Source organism: Linepithema humile, chromosome 2 (assembly GCF_040581485.1).
Source record: "Linepithema humile isolate Giens D197 chromosome 2, Lhum_UNIL_v1.0, whole genome shotgun sequence".
Lineage (NCBI taxonomy): Eukaryota > Metazoa > Arthropoda > Insecta > Hymenoptera > Formicidae > Linepithema > Linepithema humile.
This window is the reverse complement of record NC_090129.1, coordinates 13378073-13399761: the sequence shown is the minus strand read 5'-3', so window position 1 is coordinate 13399761 and position 21689 is coordinate 13378073. Positions and strand designations below refer to the sequence as shown.

General features: G+C 36.8%; 2 pseudogenes; both read left to right on the top strand.

Annotated features, from left to right (window-relative positions):
* The first annotated feature begins 4640 nt into the window (after positions 1–4640).
* Positions 4641–5968, top strand: LOC136998010 (uncharacterized; annotated as a pseudogene).
* Positions 5969–15086: 9118 nt separating this feature from the next.
* LOC136997839 (uncharacterized) lies at positions 15087–21689 on the top strand (annotated as a pseudogene).

The window sequence follows — 21689 nt, the reverse complement described above, 5'->3', positions numbered from 1 at the left end:
AACCGCCTCTGGCTTGTCTTATTCTATATTGCCAGTCCACGAGAAAACCGCCTCTGGCTTGTCTTATTCTATATTGCCAGTCCACGAGGAAACCGCCTCTGGCTTGAAGACAAGAATAAGAGTTTTCTAATGCCAGTCCACGAGAAAACCGCCTCTGGCTTGTCTTATTCTATATTGCCAGTCCACGAGGAAACCGCCTCTGGCTTGTCTTATTCTTTATTGTAAGATACTTTTATTACGTCATATGCTTTATGTATATATATAATGTATATTATATGCTCCACATTATCTATATTTATATCAAAATATTTTTCTAAGAAATTGACATCATTTTGTATACTCTTTTTACAATAAATGTATATGATATATGCCATATTTTTTATTTCTAAAGCATGAAATATAAAGATATTTTTATTTTTTTGTGTCTATCATTTGTAAAAAAATCTTGATAAAAGAAACAACATTAATTTTGCGACTTGCAATAATCTGTTTCATTATATGCTTCTTTTAAATACTTACAATTAGCCTTTTTTTATGTGATTAACTTGGTATTTAAAATACGTATCAAAATCGAAAATGTATTTCTATTACAGTAGAAAAGAAACATTCTTGTCTTACAACAGAGAGAAATGGCAAAATATAATATTGTCTAAAGTACAGTCCAATAAAAACGGTTAAAATTGAACATTTTATAAAACCACTGTGATTCATGAAAAATCAGAATTATTTTTTCAAAAATATAGACATATTTCGACTGTGTGTTTTAAACTGCACTACACATTCAAAATTCACAGAATAAATTTATTTCTGCAAAGTTGTGTATAATGTCAGTGGAAAAGTGATTTATTTGTTATTACATATACATGATATTTTCCCATTCCTCTCTGGTGTAAGACTACAATGTTTTTTTTCTACTGAACTAGAAATTAATTTTATATTTTGATGTGTATTTTAGATACCAAGGTAAACGCATAAAATAAGGCTAGTTGTAAGTATTTAAAAGAAGTATATATTGAAACAGATAATTGCAAGTCACAAAATTAATGTTTTTTTTATCAAGATTTTTTTACAAATAATGCATACAAGAAACTAAAAATACCTTTATATTTCATGCTTTATAAATAAGTTATATGACATATACATTTATTATAAAAATATACAAAATGTACAATATACAAAATGATATTAACTTTTTACATAGATACTTTGATGTGAATATACATAATATGGAGCACATAATATACATAATATATACACATAAAGCACATGAATAAAAGTATTTTGTAGAAATTAGAATATGAATGTATGTAATTAAATAATATAAATGTTTGCAAAAATGTTGCAAAATTTATGTATAATACATACACTTTTTTATCCTTCAGAGTGCCTTCAACCCATTTTTTTCAGCCGGGTTTCGTAGCACATAACACAAACACACACACACGCACAACTAACACACACATAACTAACCTAAAAGATTCTGTATATGACAGATAGCACTGAGAACTGTATAGCGCTTCTATCCCAAAATCTCGGAACTAATCTATGGCTCTTTTTTACCTTATTCTTTCTATATTGCACACATGCTTTACATAAATCTGGAAAAGGGTGGCGTTTTGAAAATAAGTCTCTAAGCTCTATTTTTTTGGTTTTCCATTATTGTTTCATACGCTCTTCTTCGGCACATGGTCTTGTTTTGCAGATTGAAGCAGTATAATTTTGATATAAAAGATATAATTCTTTGAGGTGACATTGCCGGTAAATTTTCAAAAATGTTTTTTATTTTTTGGTTTAAATTTGACCAACTGCCGAAAGATTAGCATATGTACTTTATTTACACCAAAGGATTTGTAATTCTATTAAAGCAATAAAAAACGCCACCCTTTTTAGAAAATTGAAATTTCGGTCGGTAACAATATGACTTCAGTATCCTCTTAACGGTGAAATAATTAATAAGTGACAGAGAAATAATTCTTTAAAGCGGCGTGAAATAAATATGAAGTAGCGTGAAGATAAAGGCGAAGTATCGTCAATAGTGAAATAATTATTTGAGCGATGGTGAAATAATTATTTAGGCGGCGTAAAATAAATGCGAAAGTAACGTGGAAATAAATGCGAAGTATCGGCAATAGCGAAATAATTATTTGAGCAACGGTGAAATAATTATTTTAGAGCGGCGCAAAATAAAATATGACGCGAGGCGTCCTGGTACGGTCGGTGAGAGCGCAAGCGCGGGCGATCGTGTCGCAACGGTTGGTACAACGCAACGCTCGTCGGTGAATGCGTTCGTAGAGTATCCCGAGTCTGTTCGATCGTAGATCGATGCGGACTATTCGGCGGCGCGGATTGGTTGACGCGGTTTTGCCTGCCGGACGAATTACGGATTTGAAATTCCGGTGAATAAACGCGATATAAGGACTTAGGCTGCCGATTACGCTCGGCGGGAGTACGAGGACGCTCGTACGAAGGCGAAATTTAGAACGGCGACCTGGCTAGGTACGCGAAAATGCCCGCAATACGAAGTTCGGTGACCTAGAGAAGCCAAGTACGCTCGGCGGGTATACGAATATTCTCGTATGCGGGAGTCAAGAGTACCGAGGACGCTCGGCGGTACACGAGGATACTCGTGTGCTGGAACAGGTAAAATCCGAGTATGCTCGGCTTGGACTACGAGGACACTCGTAGAGGGATGTTCGCTGTCTATCAGCGAACGGGATCTGGTGAGAAGACGTACAGCCGGGCCTCTTTTATACCCGGCTGGCAGCCGAATGGTTTCGAATCGGCAAGCATCGGCGGTTTCGGCGGCGAGTCCCCCACAAAACGGAATTTCGGAACGGTCGGGTGTGGGGGATTTTCGGCGGTTGACCGCCGTTGTTACAATAAGAAATTTATCGGTGCTCGATGCGCCCTTGGTGGGCTACGGACGATGGACGGTCCGTAGCCGTAACGATGCAGCTTGCGGGCTGCACCGTTACAGAATTATATATTTAACCGATTATTAATAATGTACAAATGACGTACTAACGATTAAGCACGATAAATTCATAAATTATAGTTTATGTGACGTAATTGCGACATAGGGGAGGCTAACTATCATCTCTGGCGATGGTGTGCCACCTTGTCGAGGTACCAGAGCTCTCCGAGCCAATGATCTCCCTTTCCGGATCGGGACTTCGGTCCCGGGATGGATTGGGGTGAAACGAGGGGTCTAAGAGCACACCTAGGAGAAGGAAAACTCCGAAAAAAACCCGGCAGTCTGGCCCGTTAGGAGTGGGAAAACACTCCACCAGACTAGAGGAAGGAAATCCTCGATAAAAAACCCAGGTAGGTCGGACTCGTGAGCCCTGATCGGCAACCGGTCTAGGAGAAGAAAAACTCCGAATATAAACCTGGAGAAGAAAACTCTATCAACAATTACTTTTGATGAAACACGATGGCGACGTACTGCGGATTATTACCGCCTCAGAGTGACCGTGCGACCGGCAACAGCAGGACCGCAATCGGAAAGCCGAGCGGAGGAGCGGAGCTGAGCCCAGAGGCGGACGCCCCGTAAAGCAGCGAAACAGCGGACCTTCGGCGATAAGGACAATTTTCAAGGTCACGAAATAATTTAAGTTTTATTCTCGAATTACATATCGTTAAATGTTTTATTTGCTATTAAAGCATTATTTATTCGCTGTTTTAATTTTAACCAAAATTTTAGTGGTTTAGCGTAACGATCGTTCCGCGTATACGGACACGCGAAACGACCTCTTACAAGGGGAACACCAGAGATTGTCCTCTCCGATTTGACTGACTTATATATAGGGTGTCTCATTTAACTTGAGACAACTAAATATTTCGAAAAATAAGCATTGTACGAAAAAATGTCCCAAATAAACTTTTAATATTATCAAGGGGGACGTCTGCCTGTGTAAAAATTAACCCGCCCCTTGGGGGTGGAGCGGGTGGCAACTTTGAAATTTTAAATGGGAACCCCCATTTTTTATTGCAGATTCGGATTCCTTGGAAAAAAATACGCAAGTTTTGTCCGAGACATTTTTTCGAATCGTGATAGATGGCGCTGTAATCAGTGAAAATTAGTTTTTGCCATTTTCTCTCATCGGGGTGCTTTATTTCGGTGAGTTCCCTCGCCTCTCACTATTCAATTACAATAAATGCTCGAAATGATGACCTTCCATTTCGATGTATTTATTAACTCAAGCTTGGAATGCTTGTACACATGTAGAAAGTGTATCTGACGTTATTTATGCGCAAGCATATCTAATACGTTCCACCATGTTTTCTCGAGTATTTGGTATTTCTGTATACATTTTTTCTTTAAGGTAACATAAAATTATTTAAACTTTCAAAATTATTTTAAAATTATTTCAACTTTCTCCTCTAAAGATAAATAATCAATTATTTATTTGCTGAAATAAAGAACGCGTCCATAAAAAAACAAGTAGCTAGCGTACGTATTATTGAAATTTACTTGACTTGAAATTTAAAGAATCCAGTTATTGAAGAATTGTTGTGACTTAATTTCTTTCATTTATTTTGTTTCTCCTTTTCAGTATTTTCAGTATTTCAGAAATTTACTACATATGTAGATGCCTCATAGTTTTGGTACGCTAGCTACTTGTTTTTTTACGGACGCGTTCTTTATTTTAGCAAATAAATAATGGATTATTTATCTTTAGAGGAAAAAGTTGAAATAATTTTGATTTATGGTGAGTCTGGAAGAAATATCGACGAAGCTGTTACGCTTTATGCTGACCGTTTCCCTGATAGGCCACGATCACGTGCTACTTTTTTTCGTTTGGTTAAACAATTTACTACCGAAGGAAATGTAACAACTAAAAAAAAAACCCGTAGAGCGACTGCCACGGGGGAGAACAATCAAATTGCTGTGCTAGCTGCAGTAGCCCATAACTCCCATGTCAGTCTTCGAGAGGTATGTATCTCGTAATTCAGGAATTTCTCGTACTAGTATTTCGAGAATCCTGAAGCATCACAAATTCCATCCCTATCATATCTCAATGCATCAGGAACTTCATGGCGATGATTTTAATAATCGAGTGGTGTTTTGCAATTGGGCACTCACACAAATACAAAGAGACCCACAATTCTTTTATCGAGTAATGTTCTCCGACGAATCAACTTTCACGAACCATGGCAATGTTAATCGTCACAACATGCATTACTGGAGTGTGGAAAATCCACACTGGTTACGTGAAGTTGAGCATCAGCGTCCTTGGTCCGTTAACGTTTGGTGCGGAATCATAGGTGACAAACTAATCGGTCCCGTATTTATTGAAGGTACATTAAACGGAGAAAAATACCGTAACTTATTGCAAGATGAACTACCGATTCTGTTGGAAGATGTACCTCTCGAAGTGTGACAGGACATGTGGTTCCAGCATGATGGTTGTCCAGCACATTATTCAGCAATAGTACGAGAAGTGTTAAATCGTAATTACAATGATTGCTGGATCGGTAGAGGTGGTCCGGTAAATTGGCCTGCCAGATCGTCAGACCTTACGTCACCAGATTTCTTTTTGTGGGGTTACCTTAAAGAAAAAGTGTATACAGAAGTACCAAATACTCGAGAAAACATGGTGGAACGTATTAGATATGCTTGCGCACAAATAACGCCAGATACACTTTCTACATGTGTACAAGCATTCCAAGCTCGAGTTAATAAATGCATCGAAATGGAAGGTCATCATTTCGAGCATTTATTGTAATTGAATAGTAAGAGGCGAGGGGACTCACCGAAATAAAGAACCCCGATGGTGAGAGAAAATGGCAAAAACTAATTTTCACTGATTACAGCGCCATCTATCACAATTTGAAAAAATGTCTTGGACAAAACTTGCGTATTTTTTTCCAAGGAATCCGAATCTGCAATAAAAAATGGGGGTTCCCATTTGAAATTTCAAAGTTGCCACCCGCTCCACCCCCAAGGGGCGGGTTAATTTTTACACAGGCAGACGTCCCCCTTGATAATATTAAAAGTTTATTTGGGACATTTTTTCGTACAATGCTTATTTTTCGAAATATTTAGTTGTCTCAAGTTAAATGAGACACCCTGTGTATATATATATATATATATATATAGACTGACAATGAATTGAAATATAAAATTCCGTAAAGTTTACTGTTTCTCAATAATTTTAATATATTCTATATACTATTATATTCTATTAAATTATTACGATACTTTTAAACTATAAAGTATATAAAATCTTGAAATATAAAATGTATATCATAAGTATAATTATAATACATACAATAAATAAGCTTTTATATATATATATATATACATTATATATATATATACATTTTATATTTCAAGATTTTATATACTTTATAGTTTAAAAGTATCGTAATAATTTAATAGAATATAATAGTATATAGAATATATTGGGACGTGAACTAGCCTCGGAATCACGCCAGATCCGAGGGAGCACGCCCAATGGAAATCAGTAACCCGCGGTATCGGCAATAAATGCTCGATTCGGTAACTTACGGTATCGGAAATAGATGCTCGATTCGGTAACTCGCGGTACTCCACGCTCGTCGGGAGCAAGGTAACTCGCGAAATCGGCAGTAACTGCACGATTCGGTAACTCGCGGTACTCCACGCTCGTCGGGAGCAAGGTAACTCGCGAAATCGGCAATAACTGCACGATTCGGTAACTTGCGGTACTCCACAAAATTCGGGAGCAAGGTAACTCACGCGATAACGGTAACCGGAAATGGGCGCCAGGTGCGAGTAATCGCATCGCGGTATCGGTAACTTTAACAGTTCTCAAAATTGCTCGGCCGCTCTCCGCTCAGTATATGGCAGAGGGGCGCAGTTCTTTTGTTTAACGTTAGATATCTGGAGTGAGAGGCTAACGCAAGGACAACTCAATAATTAAAATTTAACAATGATGTATTTCAGTGATTTGTTTACAAGGGTAAAGATGCTTAAATTATTCGGCCGGAGCCGGTACGGCGGAAATAGGTTGATACGATGGTAGGGCCCTTCGCCCTATAAATTCGGTAACAAGAATAGAGTTCGATGCCTACATAAAATCTCGGGAACGCGATCACGATAATTCGCCGCTGATCCGACTATATACAGCAAACGAAGGACTTATATTTTGATCATCCGATACGGCCGGTGAAGGCCAAATAAATATACTTTAAACGACGGTAGCCTAACGGCCAGAAATGAGATGTCGCGGAACGGCTATTTTTCGCGGGCTTTCCCGTTTCTCGCCGAGACGCTAACTTTACGGTAACCGCAATCTCGCGGAGAACGTTTCCGGATCAAAATCCGCCCGCGGACATTCACCACGGTACTTCCGGTACGGTGATAACGCGACAAAACGGTAACGGAGCGGTATCGCAAGAAAGACGGCAGCAATCGGTATCTTCCAAAAAGACGGTAACGGTAGGACGGTACGGTAACTAAACGAACGGTAAACGAAACGGCAACGAGAAGAGACTGTCGGCGCTTAATTCTCGCAAGACGGAGAGACTGTTACGCGATATCCGGAGCCGGCTGGACATGCGGTAATTGAGCGTAATTAAGCGCTCACGGTATCAAAAACTACGGTTAATGGTGTGAGAGACACTATATATAAAACGAACTCACGCTACCAGCCATCACCGGACGGAACTCTACGGCTACCCGAGAGGCGGCTTACAATGAGTGGACGTCTTCGGCGTCTTCGGTGTCGTCGGGCTGAGTCCTGGATGTCGTCCTCGCGCACTTGCGGCACACCGAACAGTGGCTCTTCTCGGCTCTGCCTGTAGATCCTTTCCAGATCCGCGTCGCCTTCCTGCGCATCCTGCCGATTTTCCAAAAAGGGGGGCCCCTGAGAACCGCCCACAGTTCATCCAGGGCGCCCCCCCCTCCCGCTCTCTGTAGTTTCCTCAAATCCTTTGGCCGATAACGTATTGATGAGTCGATGTTCCCGGAAGAGACTGGTTAGGCTGGCCGGGCCATACTCCGGTCCTTCCGGGTGCAGCATCTTCGGAGCCCTCGAAGCCGTCTGCAGCCGGGCGAGGTCCGCTGCTGCGTGTCTCTGCGCTTCTTTGATTCTATAGCTGAAACCAGAGCGGAGTTAGATAGGGCTTGGATGGCGGAGGCGACGGAATCGCGGTACCTGACCTTGTGCTGTGGGCTCACTAACGCGTGACACCCGTCGATGATCCCCCGGCGTCCGGTCTCCATGGCGATGCTGCATCTTCGCCCTGAGGCACAAAACACGCAACGCCGCCCGCACGGGGTCTCGCCTTACAACTCAAAAAAACGATATTAACGGAAAGAGAAGGAATGACATAAAAAAAACAACGCGTATCGTGGAGTCTCGCGGGTTGCTCTCTCCACGCGAGGAGCAACACCGGGACCCTTTGCTCCCTCGGCCGGGCTATCGCCCTTGTGACGGCGCTCGAAAAGCGTCACGTCACAATATTAAAATTATTGAAAAAGAGTAAAGTTTACGGAATTTTATATTTTAATTCATTGTCAGTCAAGTCGGGCCAAGAGGATAGAAACAGGGTGGATATATATTGAATAGATTGATTTATTCACTGTTTTCGTTTCATAAATTATTTTCCCGTAGTCACTACAAGCGAAACTTCAAAGTGTAATATGCGCTGATAGCGAACTTGCATATGACAACGTGCTGCGCACGAAATGCAGTGATTATCTATAAGGGTGTAATGTGGAAGGGATGCTTTAACAACAATTTTAGTTAACTTTTCTTCCTCAAATATGTGATAACATGTCATTTTTATATTTATTTAACAACTATTGCGCAACACAAGTGCGGTATAAACGATGCGTCATGCAGCGCGATGCATATAGTGTGATACTGATGACTCATTTTTGAAAGATGCGATTTCGGAACATAATAAAATCATATATATTTGAATTCAGCGTTAAAAATGCTACAACTTGTGTCATTACAAAAATTTTGACATACAAAAAAATAATAAGAGGTGGGGGTAAATTTGAAAAAATTACATTTTTTGTAAATCCAACTACACAGTTATAAAGCCCATTACAAGCCGTACAACTTCTATTTGAAACATTTTTTGATATCTTCTACGATTTTGGCGATATTTACACAAAAAAAACCCGTTTTTTTTTCAAAGAAGTGTTTCACCCTTTTAATTTGAATTAGGGCCGCTATAAAAAAAAATACGTGTCTCCTCAAATTGTATGTTTTACAACATATTTCAAGGAGAATCAAATCGGGGGGGGAGACACTTGTAAACGTTTCCTTGTTAGTTTAAAAAAAAATTAACTTACCCAACCCTGGCCTTCAGTGCAATATTTATTCTAAACATACTTGTTAATATCAATTACTTTTATTTTAGGAACTTCATGAAAATTAACCTTACCGAAGAAAAAGGGCCAACAAGCAAGAGGAAAACGGGTGCAAAGCGACACCGCATCGCCTCTTGCGACATATTAGTTATTAAGTTATCTGCGGCAATTAAAAATTTTGTTTTTTTATTTTAAATGAAACAGATAAATGACATGATAAATATTACAACATATTTCTGTAGGATTATACAAATATTAAATAAAATATATATCTTATTACAAATATCTTTATAGTATAAAAATTATAATCATTATTCGGTTATTTTTATTGTGCATCGGATATTATTATTCGATTTATTAATTTTAATATATATGCAGTTTATAATTATATACCTTGGCACATAAATAGGAAGATAATATAAGCTAAGTATGTTATATGCAAACAACTGCGTTATGTAATATGCTCAATATATGAAATGTATAGTCAAAAACTATTTTTAATATATTAAATTTAATATATTAAAAATAATTTTTGACTATATATTTCATATATTGAGCATAACACACGTATTAAATTTAATATATTAAAAATAGTTTTTGACTATACATTTCATATATTAAGCATAACACACGTATAATATACGTATGTATACGCAATTGTTTGCATATAACATACTTAGCTTATATTATCTTCCTATTTATGTGCCAAGGTATATAATTGAATAATTAAACGAACTTACCATGAAATTCAATTATAATTATGCTGTCTCGTCCGGATGGATACTTGTAGTAGCGTTCCGCGCTGCGCTATCCTCAACAAGTTTTTTAACCTATGAAAATTGAAATTAGGCGCCGCTCTTCTGCCCCGAGGCGCGCCTATCTACACCTATGACTGTCATTTGTTTAAAGCACACAAATCTGATCCAGGGTTGTGGGTGGGATGGACTCTCTATCCGGACGAGACAGCATAATTATAATTGAACTTCACGGTAAGTTCGTTTAATTATTCAATTATGCAATGTCTCGTTTGGATGGATACTTGTAGATATTTAACGCTCAGATTTGTGATGAGACTAAAATAAAATATGTGGAACATAGTTAATTTTATAACTGTCTCTTCTGTGGTGTTTACATACTTCGCTTATGTACACCTTCTTTCCATACATCTTGTTACAAGGAACTGAACAAGACTAAAGGAAAACAGAATAAAAGTTCCTGATTGGCTTATATGCATAAACTTAAAATAGCAAGGCAATGGCATAAATATTCTAATTCAACAATTCATAGAATATAAATTCTAGTAAAAAAATCTTTGGAATGCCTCCTAATAACATATATTGCCAGGTAATTATGTAAATTATGAATTCTGCAGAATTGCAGACTGGAAAGTCGCGTGATTGACAATTGGACGATTGTAAAAACACGCAAAGACGTCCGAGGATGTACTTCAGCCTGCGGTACGTCTGATCTTATCCATACTAATGCCTTTAGCTGCTGCAAAGGATGTAGAAGCGTGGCGGGTAGAATGTGTCGAAAAGACCCTTATATCTATTCCTGCTGCGTTTAGCTCCGCCTTAACCCATGGACTCAATGTCTGGGGGGAAGCAGCATTGTGTGGAGAGCGAGAGGAAATAAAGAAACAAATCACACGATCTTCGGCAGAAGTTACCTTAAGATAGAAATTAATTAAGGAGAAACCGCAGAGCTTCGGTCTCTCAAGAAAAGGTTTGAAAGAGAGTAGAGGTTGCGATCTCCCGATTCTTGACGTCTTAAGTCTAGCAGGTATTACTATGATAAGAGTATCTGACCCGATAACATTCGATAGCTGAATGGCCGCTAGAGCTTGCATTCTTTGGGCTTGCTTTGTGTTCGGTCAACTCCGCGCGAGCAGAGAGACTCATACGAGCTTCCGAAGACGCCCTACTTCATCTAGCGACAGAATTGTCGCGCGTGTTTTCATTGCCGCCGGTTTCTTTCGATCCGGCCGGCGACACTGTCGTCAGCGCAAGAAGTTGTACTAATTTCTTGACCCTATATCTAGAGCAAATCTAACGTGCGAATATAAGGTAGTTAACTGGTCCACCACTGGTGTGGTGTCCCAGACGAAATCACATCGAGGTTCCTATGGTTTCCGCAACGCCCTTGAAGAATCTGGAAGAGGGTGAAAGGCCACCTCGTTCGAAGAGATAAGTGAGACGGCCGAGCGATATGTATTTAAGGTGGCGTAAGAACCAACACTCGGAAGGGAGGAGGATAAAAAATCCAAAAATGTTGAATATGATGTAGCCTAACAGCTGATTCTATTCCTTTGGTAAAAAAGACCACCCTAATCTTAAGGGATTTGTATACTGGGTTAGTGTGGCCTGGTTTTTTTTTTTTTTTATAAATGATGCCAGCGTTGTTTTTATTGCTACAGGCGGTGTCCCCCTGAGCAAGGAGGCCTGCCGGATAAACTCACGGCTGCCAGGGAAATCCTGTTTCAGGTCGGGTAAATCTCTTTGAAAGGAGATGACAGCATATTAGCGTCCGGGTTAAAGCAAATCGATTGTTCGATTGCGAGTTTATTAAATAGAAGGAAACAATGGCTGGGCCTGCCACCAGAGGACCACCACAAGCTCTACCCTCCTATTCTATTGATTTTCCGTAAGACCCTTAAAATCAGAATAAAAAGAAAGAAGGCCTAAATGTAGAATCCACTCCAGTCTAAAGAAAAGATGTCCACCGCTTGTGCTAGTGGTTCTGGGTGCCAGGATACAAAGCGTTGATACTTATTGTTAATAGATAATGCAAAGGGATCGACATCAAAGTTGCCGAAATGAAAGTCGATTCTGTCAAGTACGACTGTTCGGGACTCCATTCTGTTTCTTTTGACACAACGTGTGATTCCACATTTGCCCGGTGTATTTTAAGCTAAGGGGATATACGAAGCGTAAACGAAAATATTCCATTCTGCGCACCCTTTCCAAATCTCTCGAGAAAGAGTAAATAACACAGGGAATTTAATAGACTCCATACGGTACATTAATGTAAGTTAAAGCCGTGGAGTTATCACCTCTTAGGAGTATATAGGCCCCTTCTGTCTGAAAGGCAAAACATCTTAGAGCGTAAAGGACTGCTAAGAGTTCCAGAAATTTAATATGGTGATGTCTTTCCATCAGTGATGCATCGTAGAAGTTCTTGAGGTCAAAACGCCCTGTTCTAATATTGCGTTGTGGCTTACTCAAAAGGATGGCTTACCACCATAAAAGATCTTCGATTGAATCCGGCGAAGTCCTTTGAGTTTCAAGGTCCTTATCTGAAGATACAAGGGCTAGAAACATTACCCTCTCTAGAGTTTTAGTGTGTAGAATACCGTACTGCTGGACAAACCAATATTAAAGACCCGATGAAGCTAGTGAAAGAACGAATCTTGCAGCGTTTCTTTCCAAACAGAGACAGTGTCATCTGGAGGAGTTTCTCTTTCCTACCGGCTAGAATTGAAATCGCAAAGTGCTCCTTGTCCAAAAATAAAACCCAATATTTGGTGATTTTTCCGGTTTGAGTACGCTTTTGCGTACGTTGATGTGTTCATACGAATCTGCAATCAGAAGAAATTCGTCCAAGCACGCTACCAAGAAGAGACCCTTCTCTCTAAGGGAGCACAAAACCGGCTTTAATATTTTAGTGAAAATATAGGGGGCCGATACTGAACCAAAAATAAAGGAATTGAAAAAAGGCAGCCTTGAAACTGAAAACCTAAGAATTCCCTGTCCTTTTATGAATAGATACAAGAAAATATGACTTCTAAGTCGATTGAGGCTAGAAAATCCTTCGGGGAGAGGAGGCGGATCACCGTCTTTCAGTCTTCAGTTTAAAGTGCGGTGCGCAATTAAACTAGTTAAGACCCTTTAGGTTGAGAATAACTCTCCACCTTCCTGACGATTTCTTAATCACAAGGTATGGTGATAAGAATTGTCCTTTGCAGTCCGCTACCTTCTCGATCGCTCCTATATCAAGCAATCTGCAAATCTCCTGAGTACAACCCCGACCTTCAGATCTGAAAGGACACTCGAGGGTTCGCTGCTTCGAGAAGGTGGTTATTGCGTCTCTGGGCAGAAGAAATCTGAGACTGCTTCGCCTAAGTTGCACAAGGCTATGACCACCTAATCCTGATCTTTAGTCGCAAAATCGTCTCTTTTGACGATAGCATTGACAAATGACGTTTCTCATGTCATGAGAGAAAATCAATACTATCGGTACAAAGTATGATCTGCTATATAAAGTGTTGTGCAAGAGTCCTTTCGAGATGCGATGTCTCTGAGCGCGCGAAATTCTGACAAGCTGATTGGTAAACTTGTAACGGTGCGTATTTTTACGCCTCGGGCGGTGCGTAACGATGCGGAATTTCGACGGTGCGTAGGTAGCAAAGCGGATTCTTACGACGCGGAATAACTCGCCGGTTCGCTAGAATTCGTTCGTGTGGTTTTCGGGAGACTACAAATTAATAAAAACAAATTAAAGAAACAAAATAAATATTTATTCAAGAAAGCACTTGGACTGATGATATAATTATAAAAGAAAACATTTAACAATGAGTACATAAGTATTTCCCTATCGGTTAAACTATCTAATGTTTCAACGGTATAAACGGGTAGAAATCTAAATGTGAACGAATGAACAACTATCGGAATTAATCGGATAACAAACAAACTGCGTAAATCGTTAAACGTGGTGCGTTTTTGGCCGAAATTAAACAATTTAAATTATTTAATTCTAAACTAATCTTTGATTGGTTAGAAAAATACGGCAGAGATAACAAACGTTATAATTAATCCTAAGTCGGTCGGTTCGTACGGTACGGAGTCAAAGTATTAAAAAATAAGTGATACCGCGTGTATCCGAGCCTTGCTGAGTCGTCGACGGTTGCCGGTGCGCTGTGTCCGAAGACAGAGAGAATCTTCTCTCGTGCGAGGGATATAGGAAGTCGAACGTCGGGAACACCCGACCGAAGCAGGGAACGTTCTGCTCCTAGAACGACGGGAAAGGATGGGAGCGAGTACGACCGGAGCTTCAGAGTGCGCCCTGAGGCTTGTCCGAGTCGTACTCGGGGGAATGGTGTCGGTCTGCTCCGCGAGTCGGCTTTTATATCGGTCGCGCTATCCCCACTTGGGGTGCTACCCTACCCGGCAGCTACCCCTTCTCAAGCTACTACTCTCGAGTTAGGGGATCGGAATGCGGCCCGTAATGGGGGGTGTACACGTGAAGCCCGTGTGGCGCTTAGTAACAGCGCATACTGTTACTTTAAGCCTTTTCCATTCAAATACTATAGTAGCCTCGACATTTTGGTATTAAGATTTTCGTCTCCAAATGACCTCAAGAATCGGCCATTAACGGGTGATACGGTAAGTCTGGGACACCCTGTATATAGTCAGAGGCAATCTAACGTCAGCTGACAATTTAGAAAAAAGAAAGCCAAAGGCGATTTATCCGTGAGCTGGCAAATTGTGAAAAATATTGTTACAGGCGATATGTCCTGAGCTGGCAGATTTTAACCAGTTGAGTGGTAGACTTTTCCGAAAGATTTGTGCCAAAAGTGGTAAGAGCCAAAAGTTAAAATATCGAAAAACGGTGAAACATGGGTTCAAAGTTTTCGAAAAAGCAACTTTTCGAAATGGGCGTGGATAACTCTCTCTCGCCCTGGGGGCGGGGGAGGGGGGAAATAGGGGTGGAAAATGTTAAATGGCACTATGGATCGAGTGGGGATTATTTGAAAGGGCGTTTCAAGACAAGAACAATGATTTTTAAAAATGTTTACTACGACTTTCCAGTCAAAAGTGGAGGTAAATTAAAAAAGGGGGGTGGACTTCCGAAAAGCTATCATTTCCGATTTGGCTTATATTCAGCCTAAATACTTATTTTATCTAGTAAATAATATTCTCAAATGGATTTTTGGCGCAAATGCCCCCTCCGCCCCCCAACCCCCCTCAAAGGTTCAAAAATAAAACTGTTTTTGTTAATTATTTCAGAAAGTATTTATTGTACGAAAAAAGTTGTTAAACAAAAAATGAAGCTCATAAAAAGCTCTACAAATAAGGTCTTATATTTATTTTACCTAACTCCAATATTTTAATCTTTTAACAATTAACAGTCGCCATATTGGATCCGCCATTTTAAATTTTGCAATTTTGACAACAGATTTGAATTCAGCAGCCCAAAAAACTTTTATCAAATTTTATGCAAATCTGTTGAAAATTAGTGGAGTTATTTAGAAATGTACAAATATGATACATTACCACGTTTGGCACTTTTTTTTTGTACATATATGATACATTACCACTCAACTGGTTAAGAAATACGTAAGTATTTCTTTTAGTTAGTAATCTACACGTGTGGTCTGTTTACTGTTTTATCGAATAATTTATAAGTTTGATTATACTTTTTCTTCGCGATTGAAATTCTATTGTATGACTGTATGGTGTACATACAAGACGAAATAGACTTATACAAGGTGTCTCTTAGATATAAATTAGATATGATAAAATATTTTATTTGAAAAATGGGGTAAAGTTGCAAAAAGTCCACACCTACAATTTGCTTCAAACTACGTTTTTTATTATATTTTTGCGCGCTGATTACAAATATAACCATGCCGATTGGCGATAAGGTCATTTTCAAAGTCAAAACTCAAAAACACTCAAAAATTATCACTTTTTTAATATTATTTTGATTATTTTTATATTATATTATAAATATTGATGTAACAAAGAAATGTTTCAAGTAAAAGTTTTAGCTCTTAAAAAAATACATCATTTATGTTGTATGCATTTTTTGCATAGAACCAATATTTTTCGAAAAAAAATGAAATAATACAAAAGACATTCTCCCTCCACTATGCAGTGGGTTCCGCCCCCCTGCGGGGGGCTCCACCATCAAAAACCTATACATATAGGTTTGGGTTGGAACCTCGCTTTGCGTAGAAATTTGCAAACCTGGAATAAAAGATGGAATGAATTATAGCAACGCATCAAAAACTTTTAAAATACTGAAGACGACATTAGTTGATAAAATACATAAAAAAATACAAGGATGATGCTATTTGTGGTGTCCATACAGTACTTACCAAAAAAGAGGAGAAAATTTTAGTAAATTTTATATCATGGAAATGGGTTTCTAGTGACTAAGAACCAATTGATAGAGAATGTTGCTAAACTGGTTCAATAGTTAAAAAGGGAAAATTCATTTAAGAATGATATGTCAGGTCGACATTGGTATGATAATTTTTAACTAGACATTCAGAACTTTTAAATAGTTCGCAACATAGTTTCACAAAAGTTGACGAGACCAAGAGCTAGTATCACTGAAAAAGACATAAGAGACTGATACAGTTGTGTATAAAATTACAGGATCAAAACTTAAATGGTCTTGACTGATTTTCGTAGAATATTTAATTGTAACGAGACTGCTTTTTTTCTTTCTTCAAAAGAAAAGCAAGTTATAGTACAAAAAAGATCGAAGGAAGTGATTACAAAAATAGCGAATGTTGAGAAAGAATGTCTCATTGTTTTAGTAACTATATCGGCAGTTGGATCTAAACAATCACCACTGGTATTATTTTCTTATAAACGCGTACCTTCAAGCATTATTCTTAAAATGCCTCTTAATTGGAATATTGGACGATCTGATACGGGCTGGATGAAAAGTTTCTATGAATATGTAACAAAAAGTTTTTCATGGGTCGTCAAGAATAATGTTCCACTTCCCGTAATTCTTTTTTCTAGACGCACATTTCTCGCATATCAATTTGCCACTGACAGAATTTTATAAAGATAAAGGTATAATTTTAACAGCATTATTGTCTAATTCGACTCATAGACTACAATCATTAGATGTAGCTGTGTTTCATCCACTAAAAAATGCTTGGAAAAATCAAGTCCAACGTTGGCATATTGATAATAATAAAGAAAGATTAAAACGAGAAGATTTTGCTAAGCAAATTGATAAATGCATTAATGATACTGTTGATATCATAAAGAACGGATTCAAATCTTGCGGGCTTTATCCTTTTTTAACTCTGATAACATTGATTATTCGAAAAATTGTGTTATTAACACAATTAAAAATTGTATCTCAGGAAAAATCAGATATGCAGAACGATATTACAAAGACGATAGCAAACAATAGTAGAAAAAGCAATAATATTTTAATAGAGATAAAGAAGAGATTATGCATTGAAACTTTACGACAATTTAAAGATAGTGACAAATTGAAAGGAAGAATACATGATAAAAGTTTATTTTATTTTTGGAAAAAAATTACAGAAGAAAAATGTGAAACAAAAATTCAAGATTCACGATTTAAATAGTATTGAAATTAGCCGAAGTTTAGTTACATTTGACGAACGGTAGTGGCGTGTGTGTCGCCCTCCCCCCTCTTTTCTTTTAGCTTCTCTTTCGAGTTTCTTTTCTTAGGTACACACAATTTTTAATGGTCGCACGTGTAAAAAAGGTTTCGTTTATGTTTAATAAAGAAAACTACGATTTCGATCGTACAGGAATTATATGTGTGTATTGATTATTTACGAGACAAATAATCCTATCTGGGCATAAGTTATTCAACAAATAGCACTCACAAGGCTATTTTAAAAGCTATTATTTCATCACTAAATTGTATTGAGAATTTTATTTCAGAAGAAGTTGTTATAAATTTTTAGATGACAGTATTGTACTTACTTAGGAAAACCAAAGAGTTCTTGACCTTGAAGTTTAATCTGATAATACTATAAAATTCTAAAAAAAGAAACTGTAATTGATGTAAGCTACAATAATGTTAACAATGGCACTACTCGTACAGATAGTGAAGAACTAATGCATACACCTATAAAAACGAATGAAAATTTACAATGAGATACACAATTATTGCAAATACCTTTGAAAATAGACAATGTTCTCCCGGTTGAAACAATTGAAAATAATAGAAATGAAGACAATATAAAATCATATGCTATTCCAACTTTTCTGCAGAATGTTCCAACTCTTTTAAAAAATGTCCTGTTTTGGCTTGAAGTAAAACAAAAAGAAAAAAAAATGCAAAAAAAACTAATTTCTACAGTAGCCACTTTGGAAGAATTTATAGAATATAAAAAAAACGAGGAAAAACAGAAAAAAAAAGAAAAAAAAAAGAGATTTAAAAGGAAAAAGTTCAATACAAAATCTAGTTCAAATAAAAGGGCTAAGATACTACACTAAAAAAAAATTTTCTTAATTTTAGTAAATATATTAACTAATAGATGCACTTAATTTAAATAAATAATGTTTATAATATAAAACTTCTCAATTAGACTATAATAAATAATGCATTAAAATTAGAAAATAATTTCTTGTTGAAAAATTTACTTAAATCAAATTCAGGTTTAGTATATTACAGTGCAATAGTTGTTGAAATGTAGTAAATAAATTTTTAAAATACTGAATCCGAATTTTTTAATTTTGAAAACAGTGTTTTAATAAATATTTGTTTAAATTCATGTTTCCAAACTTTTAAAAATAATGAATAGTGCACTTATAAAAAAAAAATATTTTCTCAGTACAATTTATTACATTTGAGGAAACATATGCTGGAATAAAGTTAATATATTTAATAACAAGAGAAAGAATATTTTATTTGGAACAAATAAGTTTTTAAATTTTTAAAACGCATTTTTTTATTAATTGTTTTTCTTTCGTTTAAATGTTTTTCTGTATATTGTTTTGCAAGAATTTTAATGACTGCATTTAGTAGAAAAAGTAGCTCAATAAGCGGTTAGTCATTATTACTTGCGATTGAAATTATAAATTATAAATCTTTGATAGATTTAGGAAAATAAATCAATCAAAGCAATATCAAATCAAATAAATCAAAAGCAATAATTATTAAGAAATAGAACTACTTTTTCTGTTCAAAATTTAAGTTAACATTTTCTTATTTTTATGTTCAAAATCAGTAAGTAATAAAAAATAAAAGGTATAATTTAGTACATAATAACTATATTGTATGTAGGAGTATAAAGTCTAGTAAGGCTTGTTTAGATATTTGGTAGGCGGTCGGAAAGAATAGAAGAGCAGTGGAGCTGTCGTGGGGCAGGTAGCTAAGTGCTAGGTTGTGGTACGAGGAATCCCGAGTTCAAAACCCGGTCGGCTCCTTGGTTTTTTGACGTCTACAGTTTTCAGAAGTGGGACTGAATCTGCTGGCCCAAGGAGGGGACAGTGGGATAGAATCTACTGGCCCGAGGAGGGGACAGTTTAGATTATGTAGGGATAAATCTGCTGGCCCGAGGAAGGGGACAGTGTTAAGATTATTATCTAGGTACAGTGAGGAAGCCTTGATTGGTAGGGAGCCCAAAGTGTGGGGATGGACAATTTCATCAATATTATTATAAAATCACTAATTTATAAAAAATAAGATTTATATTTCAATAAATATTGACTATAATGTACAAAATAATTCTAACAATTAATGATTTTTTACTTAATAAAAAAAAGTATTTTTTTCAAATAAATAAATATAATTGGAAAATTACTAATTAGTAAAAAATAAAAATTGTATTTCAATAATCATTAATTGTATTATACAAAATATTTGTAATGCTACTTGTTACCCAGACAGCACAGCATATTCGGAGAATATTCTAATAAGAAGATTTCCATATATTCTGAGAATATTCGGAAAGAATATTCTTATACGGTTCTAAGAATGTTCTGAATGTTATTGGAATATTATTTGTTAAATTCTCAGAATATTCTAATAATATTTCAATGAATATTCTTATAACATTTTATTTCGTTTGTAATTGGAACGTTTATGTACCAAAATATTCCTATAACATTTTACGAACTTTTCCTTGTAAAAATAAACGTTAATTGGCTAACGCATGGTTCATGCGTTATTCCCTAGCATAAGGCTCTAATTTTCTAGTACATGAATATATTGATTTAATGTGTAAGCAACGCGGTACAGCGCCGCCGATTGTGCGACACTGCGATCACTTCCCGCGGTCCTCGCAACCACGCGCAAGTTATCTAACGCTGCGTCTAGCGTCCTAGGCATAGGAATATCTTTGATTAGGGCCAATCAGGATTAGCTGATGCAATAGGCGATCCTTGAGCGTGTCACGGCATGCGTATAAAACATTGCCGTCTGAGTAGTCCTTGTGACAACACGTTCGTTGTGTTTTCGGTAATCATTACCTCGTTATATGTACGCGGGTGTTATCGATATTAATAAATATCGTTATATTGTTATTGTGTTTGCACCTTCTATACCATCCTGCCTTTTGATCCTGACAGATCCTCGATAAATATTTTCGAGTGGACGTTTACGTAATTACCGGTATCGCCATTGCTATTTGATAATAGTGTCGGCCGTGGATCTACGTGCCGTACCCATCGGTGGTGCATCGTACGTATCGCGTGATTACTTAAAGTACGCTAACAAATGTTAATTTTTTATTATATTTGTTTATTATTATGTCTTAAATAGTATAATATAATGTACATATATATGTATTAATTATATAATATAAATCTATAATATTTGTATATCTATATATTTTTCTTGCATTACCTATATCCTCTCATCAGAATATTCCATGAAAATACGCAGAATATTCTCTGAAAATTTATTTAATATCCAGAGAATGTCCTTAGAATATTCATACAATATTCTATAGCATATTTATAGGACATTCACAGAACGTGACTTTTTGTCTACTTCTAATGTTCCACTGGAAGTTCACAAGAACACCAATCATAATGTAAGAATATTCTAGGAATATTCAAACATTCTCTAATATTATTCTATAAATGTTCATAGAACGTACTTGTGCTGTCTGGATATAATTAATAAATAATTTCTTTTATAATGGAATTATGTTCTTCAAATAAATACATGTATTTTCTTATTTAAAAAAAATGCGTTTACAGTTGTATGCAAACTAACGATTTACTAAAATTAAGGAAATTTTCTTTTTTTTAGTATATTTTTTTCTCAGTGTAGTATCAAAAAAGCAAAAAAATAAACTAGCGTTTATACTACAAAACAAAAAATAAAAATACTACAAATTCATACTACAAAACAAAAAATGAAAAATGACGGTAAAGAAGGGTATTTTGTTATTATAATTTATAAAGGAGAATTATTTCTTGATATGGTGATTCGTAAAGATGACGGAAAAGTGGTGCAAACAATGTCGATGTACGGTAACAATTGGAAATGGCCTGAAAAAGATGACGTTCTAACACAGCTCGGAATTAGTTGCACATTTCGGACCGATTCCCGAGATGATGCCTCCTGTTCCCCCACTACCGCCTGGCCGCTGGCGGCCGAGCCGCTGATAGATCTGGCTCAGGAGCATTTTATATAA